We start from the raw sequence: 21,684 nt of genomic DNA, 5'->3' as shown, positions 1-21,684 counted from the left end.
CTCCTTTTGAAACCTAAATGTGGTGAATGCAGAATATAGGTAGACTAAAGGTTTGGAATTAAATGTTACAGTCAGGACAATTTAATCCTTTTTTTTTTGGAGTAGACTTGTTTAGATGTTAAGTTTTAACCCTGCTAAAAGATTTTAAATATTACATAGCTCAAGATGGATCTAGGTAACATAACAACACAATACTTTCACATCAGTAGGTTGATGGGCTAGCATAGTCATTAAAATAAAATTCGACATTACAAATCCCTTGTTCACCCATGCCATTCCTTAAAGGCAGTCCATTGACAGGTCTTCTTAGTGATGTCAATGTTGTATCCAATGCATTACACCTTGCTAAGAAGCATGCTGTCAAAGGTCTCTTTCCACTTTTACTCCTTTGAGCATGTGAAATTGACACAGGAGCATCCTGTGTGTAAGGGCAATCTCGCATCACCCAAAAATATTATCCGGTGTGTCAATAAGGGCTCAGTGCAAAGTTGCTTTTAGTGAAAGCTTACTATTTTTAGTAAGTTGGTTGTTAGAGTTCAAAATGTTCTAATTTCTTCTCTAGAGGTTCACCTTGGATATATCAGCTTGCTAGTAAAGTTTTATTGCACAATCAAGGCGCTGGTTTTGAAGATATTGAAATTTTTTGATATTGGCAGCAGGCTACAAAAACTTTGAACTCAATTTTGAAGGCTTTAGAGGCTCCAGAAAGGGGTCAAACCTTGGCTAATTGGTGGGCTTGCCCGTTAAAGATGTTGTAGAGCACTTCGTGCCGTTTTCAAAAAGGGGTAATTGCAGCCAATTGAGTCAACTGGCAATTAGTTATAGTCTCTAGAAGTTGCGCTACTTGAAATTGAAGAAATGAAATTTGTTCAAAAATTATTTTGGGTTCTGAAAGTTGTTTGGGCCTATTCCAATGTAATAACATATAAATAATATCTGAGGGATAGTGGACCTCAAAACTTAGGGTTAAAATTCTTAGAACCTTCTTGGGTTTTGGAAAATTGCCTATATAAGGAAGGCTCGTAGGGTTGTCTAGGAGAGTTCTAGGGGATGCATATGGTGGCTCTGATTACAAAATATTGTAAGGAAAACGCTCACGTGGCTTTACATGTCATATTTCTGATTGTAATTCATTTTTATTGGACATAATAAGAAGCCAATTTCCTGTTCGTGTAGTTGTTATTTCTCTAGTCTGCTATGTGTGTTTGTGTAAATAACAGGAGTACCCTTCTTCAAAAATGCTTCAAAGTGTGTTGCTTTGTTTTTTCCCCAACTTCTATAATAGACATTAGATCTGTTGTGATATTGCTATTAGGATTTAACTATGTTATTTTTGAGTCAAACTCATTGACCCATGTTTCAGGAGTAGTGATTCAACATGAATCCATCTCTTATGAGAATAAATGGAACACTTAGAACTCATTGGATCTAGGTGATGCTCATAGGGGTGAAGCACCGAAGCTCTGTTTTAACTTGCCTTGAAATGGAGCTCTCATTTCTAACATGGTTTGACTTCATTGATCATTTCTATTTGGTATGTCATGTGGCATACATTGAGGTAGGGAACATAAACTTGCCGATGAAGTTGCATAGATTTGCAAAGCTTATACTAGAAAGATGATTTTATTTGCTTCCCATTGAGGTAAGTGTTGATGTAGGTTTTGTGACCACTTCAATGTGTAGAATAAAATACTGAATATTCTATCTTCTCTTGAACAAGCATACTTCTAATGCTAACCAAAGTAACAAATGTGTGATCATGCAAAGCAACCCAAGGTTTACAATGCTGATGAGCCACTTTATGTTGGATATAACTCAATGAATATGATGCGATCTTATTGGTAATCACAAAGGGACTTATTATATTCTTCGTGCGCTTTATCATTTGTTTCCCATCAAACTTGCCAGAACTTGAGCATCAAAATGACTAACTTGGACTTTGAGATAAGGATTGAAAGATTGAATGGTGAGGAAGTCTACTCTATTCCTTAATGATATCAATGGATGATGCTTAGGTGAGTGAATTCTTTTCACCAATTGAGAGGACTACGCAAAGATGATGCAATCTTCTATGAGAACACAAAGGCTTTTCATATTGTAATCACTCATCCAAATATGTTATCCAAATGAACCTTTACAATCAAACTTAGTACTTATCTTGTTCAGGACAACCTTACACTATGACTTGTAATCAACCAGTAACAAAAAGTATGAACTCATAATTCATCATACACATTCATCCATTTTAATCAATAAACTTTAACTAAGCTAGGGGAAGTAGAAGACCATGCAAAATGTTGAGACAACACACAAAGGTTCACCATATCTTCAATGAAGATTGCATATTAACTTCAACATAGTCTTGGTAACAATTTCTTGTCTTCTCTTCTACTTTATGTCTAATCTTCTAATGAATAACAAATGAGAAGGTCAAGCCTTATATAGAGCCCTCAATTACAACCAATGACACAAGTTGATTCAAGATCAATGACCAAGATAATTTAAAATAACCCTAATTAGGGTTTTTTGTAATTATCACCTCCAAATAGTAAATGCTAGCCAATGAAAATTAAGCATCTTCCATGGGTGAAAGAGAAAATTCCAGTTTACCTGGGTGTGCGCACTCGGGGTAAAACCTCAGTGCATTGGGTGTGCATATGTCTCGGGTGGGGTACCATGGGTGAAATAGAAAATTCTAGTTTACTTGGGTGTGTGCACCCTGGGTAAAATCTCGCCACACCAGGTGCACATACGTCTCAGGTGCGGGTTCTAGTAACAAGGACTTTGGTTTACTAGTGACAAATCAAAATTTAAAAGTTTTTTTATATTATCTTACCCATAAAGGAGTCTAGTACTAGTAACAAGGACTTAGGTTTAGGGGATGATTAGAGAGCTCCCACCCTTACACTCTCATCATTGACATTTTGTAGATTGTACTCATTTAATATGGTCATGATGCATTATTTCATTGTACTAAGTATGATTTATATTTTTTATTTATCATTATCGTTATGTTTGAAACTTTGATGTTATTAATGTTACAACTTACTATGAGTATGTAACTATGGTCAATGTTTATTGGTTATGAAGTTTCAAGTTTGAAGTTTAACCTTATGGTTCGTGAATTGCATTTCAATTTTCTATATTTATTGTTCAACTATATTTGGTATGTTATTGAAGTATCATTTCATAATTAGCATTTCAAGTCATATATGTATACTATGCAACTTCCCCTTCTCCCCCATCTTGCACCCCCACTATCTCCTCGCCGTCCCCAAATTGAGGCCCCTTTTTTCCTGCACTTGAAATTCGTCCCGACATCCCCCCACACTGCCGAACCCCTGTGCTAGTGTAACATTGGAAAATTCCTTATCGGATATTATCATAACATATGTTCTTCTAGAACCATATTAATTGAGGGTTGTATATAAGGTTGAAGAGCACATGGTTATATTGAGCGGGTGTAAATCAGTATAACAATGAAGATTACCAATCTAGACTTTATCTATCACTATAGCATTTGTTGATGTTATAGCAGAAATTGTACAATACGTAATAGCATAGATAGAGAAATTGTTGAATAATTGCAGATTTTCAAAAACTCGCCAAGTTCTTTTGCTCAGTGAGTTTTTCCAAGAAAAAATTGCAGAAACAAGCTACTGAGTTCGTAGATAAACTTGCCAAAAGTTTGCCAAAAAATCGGTGAGCTTTTGAAAAATACTCACTAATGTTTCTTTCAACGTCTAAAAGAAACAAATGTCATTTTTGAAGCTCATTTCTTATTTGCAAGAGGGTTTAGAAATTTTTTCAGCTCAAGGGCAGGAGAATTTATACAAATATGACATTTAAGTATAAGTTATACTTCAAGCTATATTTGTATAAATACTGTTATGTTGTTTGAGTTAGGTTTTAGCTTCATAGGAGTTAAAATATAGATTCTAGGTTTTGGAAGTTTTAAAAAATATCCAGGCTTAGCCAAATTTTAGGATTCAACATATCTTCAATAGTGTTATCTCCCACAATCTGTCCTGGCTATTTGAGGTCAACTTGAAGCCGAAACAAGGATTTTTAAAGTTTCAACTCATTTTCTCAAAAATCACTTGGTATGAATTCTATATTCCCGAGTCTTGATAGACTTAGCACCTGCTCAACCGCTTGCTCAGACCCAAGATAATCATTACTTTCCAACAAACCAAAGTTGGTCAAATTCACTCTCAGACTATTTTACTATGATGTATTTACTTCTAGTTTTTTAGAAACTATTTATTACGATGTATTGACTTCTAGTTTGATAGAAACAATTTACTATTTTGCTTCCTGCCATCAACATTCTGCATGAGAATGCGATTTTGTACCTACTATGCAGTTATATACATCTAAACTCGTTTGTTTCTTGTGTTCTCATTAATTAACTCATTGGATGCATCTTCTCATTGAATTTTGAAAAAAAATGTATTTTAATAAAATTCAAGCTATTTTTAAGGTTCTTGAGTTCTTTTTTCTGGCCAAATTTTTCCCGAGTTTTCTTTTTGTGCTTGGCAAGTTTTTTCCTAGTGAGTGTTTTCCATCTATGCATAATAGATAACATAATATACAGAGATCCTTGGGAAAACCCTCCAACTTGACGGTGAAAACCCAGACACACCAAAAATATACTTTTTTGAATTATGATCGTAGTTTGAATACATAACCCACAAGCTGAACGAGTAAAAAATCGTTTATTGAGATTGCAAACACTCAACAACCCCATGCATAAAATGCTCTTTACAATAAATACATACAAAACAACAATCTCTTACTGAATGTCTATAGAAATCTCCAAATTTAAATCATACAGGATGACCAGCAGTTGTATAATTCCGATATAATTGATGCCGAACATGCACGGCAATTATTGTTCAAGACTCCTCATACTTGTTGCACAGAACAATTGACACTTCACGTTCTAAATTGATATGGTACATTGAGAACTCCCATTATTCAAGAAAGGTGACTCTTCAATCACTTGAACAAATTGACTTTTCAATGCCATTATTGAATGTGAATATGGAATAAGAACCACATCTATTGACAGAGCATAATAAGCCGCGGAAGAGTAAATAAAAAATGAACAACTGACTAGAGTAATTGTCACCAAGTAATATCATCCACAACATGATTAAGGAAGAACTAACAACCTATGAACAATGACTATCTCAGACACAAAAGAAAGATTGACTATTTCAGACATGAAAGAAAGATAGCTGTTGCAGCTACAAATTGCCAACACTCCCTCTTTGTAATGTCCCATTTTTTTTGGAGGAATTAATTGTAAAGTTATCAATTAAAAAATATATTACAAGGTAACTTTATAAATTAAATAAAAAAAGCTTCTAGAGGTTGCTGGAAGAAGCGGTGAAAAATTAAAAAAAAGGAGGCCGACCTATCAAAGAAAAAAGAATAAATAGGCATTGAGGGCTCATTGCCTATCATCGAGATTTATTATTGATTTTTGCTTATGTGCGTTGTGGAGCCTAGGGTTTCTACAAATAGTCACAATTGGCCATTGAGAACGAAAACTCTCAATTGGTACGCAATTTTGAGGGTGTGAGAGATCACCTGAATTATTGCAGCTGGGGGAAGGATATTTCAGTCCTTTCATTTGTGCTTAATTGCTGATTTGGGGTTTCTAGTGGAGTTGCACTTTCACCATATCATCTACAGCATTCAGTCTTCACCATTTGATCAATCCAGTGGCCTACTGGTACGGGTCATTATAGTGGTATCGGAGCGGTTTCCTGCCAGCCTAATAGGGTTACCCAACCACCATTTAATTTAGTTTACAAAAGAACCAACATAACTAAGAATATGGCTGAGAGACATTCTCAAAGTCCATCCAGAAGTGTGCGAAATGATGAGATTTTACAGCAACAGGAGAGGCTTCTACAGTCAATAGAGGCAAGTACACAGGCAATGATGGTTATGATGCAACATTTGATTGGGGAAAATAGGAGGAATAATCATAATAATGACCAGGATGACAGGAGCATAGCAGGATTACAACATAGGACATGATTTGGAACAGTTGACAGACCCACACGTCCTACATTCAGAGAAAAAACTCTAGCACGCACACCTAATGCTATGGTAACAGATATTGTAGATGAACTCTGACAAGCAAGGAATGAGTGGGATTCATTACCAGAATATGTACAGGATGGATGGACATTTGACAGGTACTTGAATTATAGAGCTGCCAGGCAGAAGCAAGTAGATAAACACAATGAGTTGCAACAGGTCACCAACAAGTTGGTATTACCCACATTTGATGGCAGTGGAAAAATGACTTCTCGTGCTTGGATTCATAAGGTGGATACTTTCCTATCTCTGAAGACTATGACAGAAATTGAAGCACTCAAGTATGCCACTTTACACTTAGATGGGGCAGCACATGATTGGTGGACACATGGGATGATCACATTGCAACACAATCAGGTAACCACTTATCAAGAGTTTGTGGATAGATTGATAGAAAGGTTTGATAAAAAAAATCCTGAAGTTTATTTTCGGGAGTTAACCCAGTTGAGATAGTCAGGAGGCTTAGAACAATTTATCAATGACTTCCAAAAGCTTGCAGTGATGGTGCCTGACATTTCAGAAAGGAGGCTAGTCATTTTATTCATAGAGGGATTAACTGAACCACTCAAGGGGTGGGTAAAGGCCTTTAATCCTCCTACATTACAGGAAGCCATGAAGAAAGCCCGCAATATGGAACTTGCAGCTCCAGCAAACTGGTTTAGTTCAAAGGGTTCTTCATCATTTAGAGATAACAAAGGGGAATTCAGCAAGGGTAAAGAGAAGGTTAGTGACTCAAAAGACAAGCTAGCTGCACCTTGGGATAAGGAAACACTTAATGACTTGCGTAGGAAGAAGCTATGCTTCTTTTGCAAAGGTCCCTATGAGTTTGGTCATGATTGTCCTATGAAGCCTAAGGAGAAGGCTAACTGGGTGATGTGGGCTTATTATGAAGGTTCAGATTTAGACATCTCAGAGCACCATGATGAGGATCCTGATGAGGTAGAGGGTGAACAAGAGATAGATAGTGCTGAGAAAAAAGAGGCTCCAGAGATACACTTACAGGAGGCACATCTGTCTAGTATTCAAAGAGAGGGATCTTTCAGATTTCGAGGAGTCTTGGTAGGACAATAGATTATTACTCTGTTGGATACAGGTGCCATGCATAATTTCATTGATGCACGATTTGTGGAGAGGCGTGGACTCATTACTGAGGAGTTCGAGGGACTGAGAGTTAAGGTAGCTGATGGATATACTCTTCGTTGTGATAGGATGGTGCGAGATCTACCTTTGCGCCTGAACAACTATGAGTTTAAGGCGGACTATCATGTGGTCAACATGGGTGACATGGACATAGTACTTGGGATGCAATGGCTACATTCTTTGAAGGAGGTTACCCTCAGATTGGAGGATATGGAGATACGATTCGTGGTGGATGGCAGGACTCATGTGCTGAAGGCTATCCGTAATGGTGATGTTAGGACTATCTCACTTAGGCAGTTGGAGAGATTAGCTAGGCATAATAATATAGAGTGGGCAGCAATATGTGCCTTGATGCCTACCCAGGGGGAACAACATAAGATCGAATATCATCCAGATATTCAAAAATTGAGAATCAAGTATAGGAAGGTATTCAGTGAGATTCCACCAGGCAAACCACCAAACAGAGTGCTATCATGATCACACCATACCGGCACCCAAAACGACTCAAAGATGAGATCGAGAGGACCATCAACGAGTTGCTAGCAATGGGACACATCAGACCAAGTAAGTCACCTTTTGCATCTTCTGTTGTTTTGGTAAAAAAGAAGGATGGAACTCTACGAATGTGTATTGATTATAGGGTGTTGAATAAGAGAACTATAAAGAACAAGTATCCCATCCCACGCATTGATGATCTGATAGACGAATTGCTTGGGGCTTGTTATTTTACAAAAATTGATTTGAGATCAGGCTATCACCAGATCAGAGTTCGAGAGCAGGATATTGAAAAAACTACTTTCAGATGTCATTATGGGCATTTCGAGTTTGTAGTCATGCCTTTTGGTTTGACTAATGCACCTGCCACTTTTCAGTCCACTATGAACAAGATCTTTCACCATCAGTTGAGGAAATTTGTGCTAGTGTTCTTTGATGATATTTTGATCTATAGCAGGACATGGCAGGAACATTTAGAGCACTTGGAGATAATATTAAGCATTTTATAGAGCGAGTCCTTGTATGCCAAGGAGTCCAAATGTGATTTGGGGATGACAGAGTTGTTGTATCTTGGACACATCATTAGTGCAGAAGGAGTGCGAATGGATCCTGAAAAGATCCGTGCTATTGTTGATTGGCCACCACCAGAGAACCTTACACAGTTAAGAGGGTTTCTTGGTCTATGTGGATTCTATCACAAGTTTGTTAGTGGCTACTCACGACATGCAGCGCCCATGACAAATTTGCTGAAAAAAGGGGCATTTGTGTGGACTCGGGAGGCACAGGAGTGTTTTATGTGGTTCAAGGAAATAATGACTACATGCCCAGTATTAGCATTGCCCGGTTTCACGAAGCCATTTGAGCTTCAATGTGATGCTTCTGGAGAGGGAGTTGGTGTTGTACTCATGCAGGACAAGCATCCTATAGCTTATGAGAGTAGGAAACTCAGAGGGGCTGAGAGATCATTCAGCATATATGATAAGGAGATGTTGGCCATCATGCATGCCTTGGCCAAATTCAGACAGTATCTTGTGGGCAGCAAATTTTGTATTAAAACTGATCATAATAGTTTGAGGCAATTTTTGGGACAGCGGGACCTGAATGATTGTCAGCAGAAGTGGGTGAGTAAGTTACAGGCATATGATTTTGATATCACATATGTTAAGGGGACACAAAATATTGTTGCAGATGCTTTATCCCGTAAGCCACACCTCACTTCTATGATTCGGATATCAGAAGATTGGCGACACTTGATTGTAGCAGAATATGCCAAAGACACGTGGGCCTCTGCTATAGTGAAGGGAACAACAATTGACACCAGATACACTCTCATAGATAATTTGATCATTCACAAGAACAGGATTTACTTAGTCCCAGGATCGAAAGTGAAGCAGTTGATTTTTAGAGCATTCCATAATTCACCTACAGCAGGCCATCCTGGATATTTCAAGACTTACAGGTTAGTACGAGAACGATTCACTTGGAAGGGACTTAAGGCTGATGTTTTGCAGTATGTGCGTGAGTGTCATGTTTGCCAGCAGAACAAACAAGAGCACACTTATCCAGCAGGGCTCCTTCAGCCACTTCCTATTCTTGACAGGAAGTGGGAGTGCATCTCTATAGATTTTATTACGGGCTTGCCTAGGGCCCAGGGGCGTGATTGTATCTATGTGGTGGTGGATAGGCTAACAAAATATGCTCACTTCTTCCCTATCGCTACTACATACTCAACAACTTAGGTGGCAAAGATATTCTTCAGGGAGATTTTTAGATTACACGATTTGCCTTGGAGCATTGTGAGTGACAAGGACAGCCGCTTCATGAGTCACTTTTGGCAGGAGATATTTCGGTTGTGTGGCACTGAGCTTACACCTAGTACCAGTTATCACCCACAGACTGATGGTCAAACAGAGATTGTAAACAAATGGGTGGAAGGGTATTTGAGGAATTATGTGGCAGATCAACAGCGAGCTTGGGTCAGATGGATATATCTTTGTGAGTATTGTTACAATACTACATATCATATGACTATACAAATGACACCCTTCATGGCACTTTACGGTTATGAGACACCTAGTTTCTTAGATTTGTTGTTGGGAGACAGTCGAGTACCCTGTGCAGGTGAACTATTACAGGAAAGTAAGGATATAGTTGGTACTCTCAGAGACAACATTGCTAGAGCTCAGAACCAACGAAAACAGTATGCAGACAAGAAGAGGATTGAGCGTAGTTTTGAGGTAAATGATATGGTTTACCTCATGTTGCAGCCATATAAGCAGTCCACTCTCAAGAAGACTGGTACAGAGAAACTCAAGCCACGCTATTATGGACCATTCAAGATCATCAAACGAGTTGGTGAGGTGGCTTATGAGTTGGAGCTTCCCACAGATAGTCGAGTGCACAATGTGTTTCATGTATCACGCCTCAAAAAGGCGTTGGGTCAGAATGTGATGCCTTCTGCAGTATTACCTCCCTTGGTGATGAGGGGAAATTGATCTTAGTGCCAGAATTCATTCTGGATAGTAGAGAGAAGCAGCTTCACAGGAGAGTAATCAGAGAATATCTAGTTAAGTGGAAAGATTTACCTATTGAAGATGCTACTTGGGAGGGAGAAGTGATTTTGCAGCATCCAGCATTAAGATTGTTTGAGGCCAAGCAATTTTAGGAGGGGCGGACCTGTAATGTCCCATTTTTTTTGAAGAAATTAATTGTAAAGTTATCAATTAAAAAATATATATTACAAGGTAACTTTATAAATTAAATAAAAAAAGCTTCTAGAGGTTGCTGGAAGAAGCGGAGAAAAATTAAAAAAAAGGAGGCCGACCTATCAAAGAAAAAAGAATAAATATGCATTGAGGGCTCATTGCCTATCATCGAGATTTATTATTGATTTTTGCTTATGTGCGTTGTGGAGCCTAGGGTTTTTGCAAATAGTCACAATTGGCCATTGAGAACGAAAACTCTCAATTGGTACGCAATTTTGAGGGTGTGAGAGATCACCTGAATTATTGCAGCTGGGGGAAGGATATTTCAGTCCTTTCATTTGTGCGTAATTGCTGATTTGGAGTTTCCAGTTGAGTTGCACTTTCACCATATCATCTACAGCATTTAGTCTCCACCATTTGATCAATCCAGTGGCCTACTGGTATGGGTCATTGCACTCTTATCAGGAAGATATCTTTTCAAATACTCATAGCATGGAACATGGCACTCACAATGACCACCAATTTGGAAGAAAACAAAAAATATATCACAAATTCTCTCAATTTGATAATGTCACGGACTCACTCAACATAACGTCCACCATGGGTACTCCCATATGTGGAAATAAACATACAAGCTCTCATCATAGAATCACTCAACACAATGTCATCATGGAATCTCTCAACACGATGTACATGATAGCTACTCCCATGTGTGGAAAGAAGCATGTACACAAGTGCCCATCACAGAATCACTCATTGTGATGTCGTCATGAAATCTCTCAACATGATGTCCACCATGGCTATTCCCATGTGTGGAAAAACCTTTCACCTCATGTTTCTCTCACACAGAGAAATATGCATTACAAGGGCTTTCACCTCATATTTCTCTCCCACAGAGAAATATACAATGCAAGGGCTTTCACACTCCAGCTCCCTCTAAATCTTTAAGCACTTGCATCAACCTTTTGATCTCCTTGCTCAAGCCTTAGAGGAATGGTTTTCAACACTCTCCTCCAAAATTTCTGACATGCTTAAGTCCAGAACTGTCCTCGACCTCATCCAAGATTACCCGTATTCTGAATTAGTGTGTAGATCTGTTCTCTGCACCTGGCCTTGTAACTTAGCTGGCATTGCCTCTTCTTAGATAAAACTAATCAGAAGACAATCTGAATAGGTTTTTTGTTGTTTAGCGTATTTATCTTTCTCAATTTCCTTGCTGATCAAACTCTCCATCAACCTTGTTATGTGTCATCAACTTAGAGTCATGACTGCAAGCTAAGTCTTCATGTATGTTCATTTGTCTAGCTGGCATAACTTACTCACTGGATGTCTTAAGCTCTTCCTCCATTGAATTCCTTATGCGATTTCAGATAATTAATCCATCATCCTTTTGCTACTCGATTCTCCTGCATTTTAGAGAGATTAATAAATAATAGTTCATAGAATTAAACTACCCTGAAGAGAAATATACAAACTAATGCTAAAAGCATACATGATTCACTATTATCAATATTATTACACGAATTGTTCATTAACATTGTTCAAAGGTACAATCATCAAAATACTTATCTCTTTATTGTTGATCAATTTAGCGACGCCCTTGCAGATTTTGAACTTCACATCTGTCCTTGTGTTAATGTTATAATTCAGTCGGATAAATTAAATTATATATATGAGATATATAAATAATTAATGACAAATATTATATGGAATAATTTAACTTATATTGTTACAATTAATTATTATAATTATAGTTGTCATTTTGTTAATTTTGTGATAATGAATAGACATGTCCCATGAAGGGACATGTCTCTTCTTGGTTGATTCTTCATATAAATGGAAGGGATAGTTGCTTTGGAAAACACATACATACAATGACAGTGCTTAGTACATTTGCAATGATTCTCCACCTTTAACATGGTATCAGAGCCAAATCGCAAATGTAAGAAAGAGTAATAAATAGATAGAGTACGTAATCACATGTTACATTTTCAGTACCATTTCATACAACTAAAGAATCATTGCCAGCAGACATACACGCAGGGCACATCTGAAAGAGAGTAAATCGCAGGATAAGAATGTTAAGGATACAACCCAGAAATCAATGAAGATAAACAACAACAAGAAAAGATTCAAAACCAAAACAATAAACACCACAAATATCCTAGGAAAACCCTTCTAGAATGAAGGGAAAAACCTAGCCACATAACCAAAAATGTCATTTTATTGGTCATAAACGTTCAAGTGTACAATGCCTATTGCTTGATGCGATATATAACACTTAAGGAGAGACTCTTCACATTCCAACTAAAGGTCTCTCCAATTTCCTAAAATGTGTCTCTTTATTACAAACACAATTACAATTCTTCAAATTTCCATGCCTTAACTTATTTTGAATGACACATGTCTTTACATTTAAATTACAATTTAAACATAATTGTCCTTTTCAGCTGAAGGTGACAATAACGGTAATAGCGTCCATATTTTCAAAGATAAAGATCTTTACACAGCTACTATCTTCAACACTCCCTCTTAGCCAGAGAGAGTCTTTCGCTGAATAATCACACAAGACTGCAACCAAAATGTCAATGATAAGATCTCATCGCATAGATCCTATAAGATTCATGGAATCACTCAATATGAAATCACTCAATCATGAAAGATTTGTAAGACTCACAACTAAGCCTTCAATCACAAACTCTCTCAACGTGAACTGTCATGGAATCTCTCAACATGATGACATCATGGACTCTCTCAACATGATGTTCACCATCGCATAGTGAAAGAGTTATCATAGCTGATCTTACAATCTCATTTATTGATTTCACATGAATAATAGCTCATAAAATCACAATTGAAACTCTTTTCCAACATGAGTCTCAAAAAAAAAAAAACTACCATAAAGGAAATCAAAGCTGAAATTCTTTTCTAACGAGAATCTCAAAATCTATCAATGCCAAAATATTAACATATGTATAAATTGATGGAGATTCCAAAACACTCACTCTCAACAACCACAATAAGATAGTGAACGTTACCTCCCTTTGAAAGATTATCTCCCCATGATTGCCATCAACATTCTCATGTTAACTTTTTTATCATTTAGGATGCATCCTACAACCAAAAGAGATTAATAGCGGATAACATCAATCATAATCAATAACAATTTTATATAACACAGATTCATGATCAGTACTCAAAATAAAATACTTATCTCTTTTGGACAAGTAGAGATTCACCAATGCTTTCAAGTTAGCTCTGTAATATGTCCTTTGCTCAACAATATGTCCAAGAGCTAGGCATGCCATACCATCTTTTACATGCATATCTGCTTCACTGAATGCTTTAATTTTGTAGATATATCTTTCACCAATTGTTCAATATGTTATCTAGTCTTATGAGATTTCTCCCTTAGCCTAGGAGAATCCTTTGGTATACCTAGTTGCTGAAATGTTGAAACTGCTGTAATTGTTAGTGTAGTTTTTTATTTTTCCTATTTTGCTAGGTTTTTCCTACACTTTTAATAATCTCGCTTAGGTTAATAAAGCATGTCTTATTAGGTGAATGGTTGTGAGGTGTCACCTTCCTACATGTGAGCATCCATTAGCTATCTTGGGAAGATACTTTGCTATCTTTAGTTCGATAGTTGGTTGCTCCTCATTGGTTGGTGTTGCCACCTCCTCCCTCTTCCTAGCCTATATAAGCATGCTACCTGGCTTGTATTTGCATCTCTTGTTTTTTGCATCCTCTTAATGCTATTTTGCTTCTAGCATTTGCATTACTCTCTTGGAGATCAACTCTATGTTGCTATTTTGATTTTGTATCATTTGCATTCATAGTTTAGATATTTATTCTTTACACTAGTTTTTTAGGTTATTAATCTTTTCAAATTCTAACAGTAATGACCTGAAAGTTCCCACTACAACCGTCTGGAGAACCTCCAAATGGATTTGGCTAGAAAAACTCTTGAAGACTTAGCTTTATCAAGGAAAGATACATATATCTAATTAATATCGACGCATCCATAAGAATTGTCCAAACTATTCCAGAAAGAACATAGATGCATATGATAGATATTGAAAAATATACTTGGGAGAAGACGAATCAGCTTAGGAAAGCCTTTTATATTCTACATAATTAAAAGCCAGAGCACGATAAAGCTTCCATCGCTCTCTGATGAATTCAACATCATGCACACGGGTCCTTTGGTTTCTCTGGATTGTGAAAATATTGAATCTCGATTTTGATCGCGAATTGTGAATGGTTTGTTCGATAGAGTCAATGAGCATAGAATGAATTGGCAACAACAAAGAGTGTCACATTTGAAGGATAAAATCTGATTCATGACTTCAATCTCTTACAGTCTAAGCCATTACATCTGATGCCAATATTTGTGGTGATCAATGGTTGATGGGAGAGAGATGAATCAACAGCTTCATCATTCCGAGAATACTGCGATAGGTCTACCTTCTCTACACTTGTTTTTCTAGTCGCCTTAAACCTTCTCCATATACGATTGCTGCTCAACGTTATGAAGCCAATATAGTAGCATGTAGGTTCTCACTTTAAAAAAAATGAAACAACCAAACTTTTGTTACAAAGAAAATGGTCTAGTATTGAATAAAAGAATTGCTGCACAATCTCATCAATGCAAGTATTAAAAGGCATGTTTGGAAATAACAAAACGATAGTTACAACAAGGAACAAACTCACCAATATCAATACTGGCATGAAAGGCATCATAATGTTTGCATCGCTTCCCCTAAAATTGATATGTACGATACAAAATCCTTATAAAATCATCGTCTCATACATAAAATATGTGGTAAATGTGACCCGCAAAATTACGATATTGAGTATGATAATTCCTTCTTGTTTCATGGGGCCACATGAGAATGGCTTGAGAACAAAGAATGACAATAAACATTTAAATAATGTCTTAGAGAGAAATCCAAGGCTTGGGGATGCTACCTCCTTTATACATTTAAGTTCTTTGAATGTCCAACGATATTCCAATGCTATGTCTTCCCGACATTTCACGTCTTTGAAATCAGAATCGTGATTGATGTGGAGATCGAATCTTCTTCCTATCATGCGAGGTCTTACAAGTTCGAACTCCTCCTGGACTACTACAACACCGAGCGCTAAGTTCAAAGCTTCAATGAGCCTTTCATCCTGCACTTGCGAAAAGGCGTATGCTATCTGGCAACTGTAAGTCATTGGTAGACGAAGGAGATGCCCACACCAAACATAATCTCCAAAATTGAACCCTTGCTTAGTTCGAGCATGCAGAATGAGATGCTGAGCAATGTGATGATTTTGCTCTAGATCAACCTAAATACTATCATTTAACTCTGGACACATAAATTTATTATTATTATCAACCTAGCTTTGATACCATGTTGAGGATAGAGCCTAGAAATCAATGAAGATAAACAAGAAGAAAAGAGTCAAAACTGAAACAATAAACACCAGAAATATCCTAGGAAAATCCTTCTAGAATGAAGGGAAAAACCCAACCACACAACCAAAAATATCATTTTATTGATCATAAACATTCAAGTGCACAATGCCTATCGCGATGCAATATATATAACTTAAGGAGAGACTTCACATTCCAATTGAAGGTCTCTCCATTTCCTAAAACGCGACTCTTTATTACAAATACAATTATAACTCTTCGAATTTCCATGTCTTAATGTATTTTGAATGACATGTCTTTACATTTTGTTTTAACATTACAACTTAAACATAATTGTCCTTTTCAGCTGAAGGTGACAATAATGATAATAACATCCATATTTCCAGAGATAAAGATTTCTTTAGCAGCTACTATCTTCAACAAAGAATACATAGTTTACTAATGTGACATGCTAATACACAAGAGAAGGCAGTGTAATATCCCCTTTTTTCGGGTCTTAGCAAACAACTAACATAATATCGAAATACAATCACTACTTCACAACTATGAGAAGGCAATTATAACAGTTATGTTCATACGAGAGAGATTAATGTTTACAACCAGTTTAACTGAAATACCATAGCTAACAATTGAAGGCATCATCAATAAATCTAGATAGAGGATTTAAGTTTTCCAAACCCTAAATTCTGAACCCAGAATTCGCCTAGGGCAACATCTACAAAACCCAAGTTAGTCCACATATACCACTTAGGGCAGAAATAGTTATTGCTATATCATATTGACAAATATGGGCATTAAATACAAATTCCATTTAGGGCATCAAACCACGGTATTATCCTTTTTCTTTCCTATTTCTAACTATGACAATACCATATAGTTTAAAGATACGTTCATAATCATTATTCACATAAATGAACGACAAATAATATAGAAATCATTTTGATAGTGTGTTCATTGGTCTTGCTGTCGAAGCTATTCGGGCAATGGGTCCAACTGTTTTCCACAACTCCTAACAGGGTTGGAATCTCCTAACAGGGATTCAAAGTCTCCTAGTAGGGACTCATATGTACTGAATGTATTCGTTGACTCCTAATAGGGTCCATCCTCAAACAAGGAATATTTATATTAGTACATCATCTTGTGGGTACCATCCCCACTGGGGTTTTCCCTTTGATGAAGGGTCTCCCTAGTTAACATATCTGGTGTTATTGTGTATGAGTATCTTGTTGTGGTTTCAGCTTATATTACTCATATAGTTAAGATTGTTTAAAGTTGATAATTGTGATAATAGTTGTATAACTGATTCACCCCCCCCTCTCTCAGTTATATCAGTGGACTATATATTCTAACAAAGTCCACATATATCACTTAGGGCACAAATAGTTATCCCGCTATATCGTAATGACAAATACCATTTAGAGCATCAAATACCACTGTATCATAATGACAAATACCATTTAGGGCATCAAATACACTGTATCATAATGAAAAATATCATTTAGGGCACCAAATACCACTGTATCATAATGACAAATATCATTCAGGGCATTAAGCGATATTAAGCAATCTAAGATATCTTCAACTTGAAAATTTCAAATTCATCAAAGTAAAATACCTATTACTTGCAAACATTTGAATGCATAAATTATCTTTGTCTTGTGCATGTCTTGGCATTTGGCGGAGAGGACAAACATTGCCAAGGGCTTAACCTCCCCCAACTACAAACCCTTAAATATCCCCACACAAATCTCAATTGAGAAAGGCCCTTCCTACTCTGGGATTTGGCTAGGGACACCACTAACTAGTCACTGAGCATTCTGGTGTTAGAATGTCAACCCACCACTCAACTTGGCAACATGAATTCATACAAAGGATTTCCATGAGCTATCTTAGTTACTGATTTAGAATGTTATTATTGAATATATTTTCTTTTCATTGTAGGATTATTCCCACTCTCTTTCCCTCCATCTCGACCTTGCTGGTCCTCATGGATGATTACAAGGGAGGTTCATTTTATGATCTCTTTTTAAAGAGTACTTATACAACTGCCATCTTCATGCCAGTTCTAGCCCTTGGCATCATAAGCAAGTTGATTCTTTATTCTGAAAATAATTACATTTACATGTAGAGCATCATTTTCATCTCAAGAATACATATAGTCATATCCCTGTATGGATATTCATGACAGTTCAAAGAAAACAATGAGTGCCTTCGTGATTTGTTACTATCACTAGTATAGCCTTTCAGTGATCAAATAATTATGTTCTTGTATCAACATCATGTTGAAGAAGGCATATGTATTATAGTATCAAAACCTGACTCCGGTTTTCTAAAGAAATCAAATAGGGCTCTAAAAAGAAAAGGTGGCTGTTTAGTTGCACAATATAAAACATGATCATTAGTAAAATAGTGTAATTTCATAACTTGATTATGAAAAGACAATTGGAATCGACGTCCGAAAGATGCCTCTCGCATTAGCAATTAACTATCAAATTGATTAGAGCTTAATAAGCTGGAATCCCTTACAGATTTTGTGATATCAAGCATATTTTGATGCACACAACACCTTCTGAATATGAACAAGAAGGAATAAGGCATGAACAAGAAGCAATCTCCGTAGAAGCAATTTCGATTTTCAAAACTGCTCGGAAGGAAATGAGAACAATATAAATAAATTGCATTCTTAAAAAGGTGAGTAGGGAAACAAAGGATATTGTGGGCATGCTTAGTTACATAAGAATGGTTGAGGTGGCAAGAATTTTCGCACGGCCTCCAATTTCAAATTTGAATACAATGACAACATAAGTCTGATGCCTTAGAAGAAGACATGGGAAAAGGTGGTTGCTCAAACAATTACATAAATAACCATAGCCAAGGATCGAGAATAAAAGAATAAGGGTGGCAAGAACACCTATGCTTATGACTTGGAATATTAATGTTGCCCTTCTATATTCATGCTTGCTTGAGTAGCCTTAATATGTAGGTGTGTATATATATATATATATATATATATATATACACACATATACATAAATAGATATGTATACACTAGATAGAGATTCACATATATATATATATATGTGTGTGTGTGTACATACGTACATTTTTTTTATCCACACAAGTATGAGTATACACACGATATTACTATGCTAAGACATGATAGTATTTCAAGATATACTCAGATCCATCCATATTATGAAGGTAATATTTTTTAAGTAGGAGATGATTTCCACAGCTAGTCAAATTGTGATGTGAATATCAGGATTTAACTGTGTGATTTTTGAGTCAAACTCGATGACCCATGTTTCATGAGTAGTGATTCAACATGAATCCATCTCTCATGAGAATAAATGGAACACTTAGCACTCATTGGATCTAGGTGATGCTCACAGGGGTGAAGCACCGGGACTTCCCGGGAGGTCACCCATCCCAGTACTACTCCAGCCTGAGCGCGCTTAACTACGGAGTTTCCTCCACAGTTAAACCCAAAGCTTGCAACCCCATTTGCAAAACCTTCACCAAGTGTTGTGCCTTATGAACCATTCAATGGTTCATAAGGCACAACACTTGGTGAAGGTTTTGCAAATGGGGTTGCAAGCTTTGGGTTTAACTGTGGAGGAAACTCCGTAGTTAAGCGCGCTCAGGCTGGAGTAGTACTGGGATGGGTGACCTCCCGGGAAGTCCCGGTGCTTCACCCCTGTGAGCATCACCTAGATCCAATGAGTGCTAAGTGTTCCATTTATTCTCATGAGAGATGGATTCATGTTGAATCACTACTCATGAAACATGGGTCATCGAGTTTGACTCAAAAATCACACAGTTAAATCCTGATATTCACATCACAATAATATTTTTTATTTAAGTTTTTATAATTTAATTGGTTAGTTGATGGCTATCCATGGTATATTCTTGCTTACCCAACCGTTTACTCTTAGCCATGGTGGTTTAGGATTCATACCTATTGCCCATTGATAGTTGGTGTCCTCGTACCCAAATCCTTCTTCGGCAATGCTTGCCCCCTTTGCCACATTACTGTAAGAGAGAATTCTCCACAATAATATCCAATTCCTCAAATCTTGATTTCTATAACAAGTTATTGTTCATAAAGCATTATAATGGCTAACTACCATTTCACTTCTCAAGAATTTGTAATGATTAACCAACTTCCAAGATTTCAAGATAATAATATAATATCATCATAACGATTAATTGACATGTCATCTTTAGACGAATCACAACTAATTTTACCTATACTGACTTCACATGAAACCTCAATGGCTATATGAACATTTTCAAATTGAGCCAAAATTGGGATGTAACAGGAATGCCCACTGCTAATGGGCAAAGAGGGTTGACACTAATGTGGAGGAAAGTAGATCGACTATTTCAAAATAGTTACCAAGGACCAAATCATATTTTTGAACCATTGGACAAAGACAAGAAATGTAGTAAATCAGAGCAGGCAGCGTGACCATACAAACTGATGAATAAAGTACATAAAAGAAGAGGAGTTTATAATAAATAAAGAGGAAGTGCTTTACATAAGTACTAAGTCAAAGCCTCTAGCGAAGAAGGCTATGGACATCGAAAAATCTATAGGAAGAGAAATGCATATCATATATTAAAAGTGGTTCCAAGTTAGTATGAGCAAATTATTCTCTTAGTTACCACTAGAAACATTATCCATGTCAGCTACTATGGATTACATATGAGAAAGTAACTAGTTTCATTTAAACCTTGTCGGGGTCATCTAATAAATTATCCATGTCACCGAAAGATTAAAAAAAAAATAGAAATACCAATATTGATTGGAAAGGGGTGATCCATTATTAGGCGTACCATTATTGAATGCTCTACATATTTGCATCTAATCTTTCTTGCGTATAATCTTCATCACAAAATGATTTACAACACAAAACCCTATACATTGGCGAGCAAAACACTTAACTTGTAATTGGCTCATGTATGTCCACCATGCAAGCATATGTGATCAGGTTGATTTGAATGTGTACTCACCATGGTAAGGGGTGTCCATGTGGATACCTCAGAGTGGGATCCATAGGGTTGTCATATCCACTAAGGAAACTACTAAATCGAACAAGGCTATTGTTGCATTGGAAGACAACAATAAAACCATCAACTAAACATAAGAAGGTGATACTGTAGTAACTGGAACTACATCACAAATATTTTTGGACTGTGAATAACCTCTAGATACGAAGGAAGGGAAATTACATATTTAAACTAAGGGATTATTCTAAGACATATCAAAGGTCTACTAAGGATTTCGGTAATGAGTCCATTAGGGTAAGTTTGTATACCGTAGTATTTAAAACTATCCGTTCATATTATTATAAAATATATTATGTAATTTCCTTACATTACTAATATATTAATAGATATATGATAGGTATTTAAGCAAATCTGGAAACATATATTATTATTAAGGAAATAATATGTAAAAAACATAGATAGAAGTATATATATAGATGGTATATATGCATATTTGTTCAAAGTATATATTTAAATTAGATATTTATTTATTATCCTTGAATATTATGTTAGTCTCTCTTATTATTCTTTTATTTCAATACTTACTATAAGAGCTATTTGCCTTGAATTTGCCTTGATCTTCTCAGAGTATGTTCTTGTAAAAAAAAATGGAGATTGATATCAGATTCAGAGGGAGTGTGACACTTCTTCAAAGGAAACTTTGGATGAGGAGCTTAGAAGATTGATATTCAGAGGGAGTTTTGTTGTGAGGTTTTCACACCATTGCCCCAAAACTTTGGGGACCCCCCCTTT

At 36.5% G+C, this 21,684-nt stretch overlaps 1 protein-coding gene across 2 annotated transcripts in view; it reads left to right on the top strand.

Moving 5' to 3' along the window:
* LOC149570814 (geranylgeranyl transferase type-2 subunit beta 1-like) overlaps nucleotides 1-21,684 on the top strand; it is a 40,505-nt gene that overhangs the window by 1,179 nt on the left and 17,642 nt on the right. The window lies entirely within an intron of this gene.

The sequence above is a fragment of the Cupressus sempervirens genome, chromosome 2 (assembly GCF_028749045.1).
Source record: "Cupressus sempervirens isolate cs-2001-9-10 chromosome 2, ASM2874904v1, whole genome shotgun sequence".
Taxonomy (NCBI): domain Eukaryota; kingdom Viridiplantae; phylum Streptophyta; class Pinopsida; order Cupressales; family Cupressaceae; genus Cupressus; species Cupressus sempervirens.
Note: the sequence above shows the minus strand (reverse complement) of the source record. Positions and strands in the feature narration are given on the sequence as shown.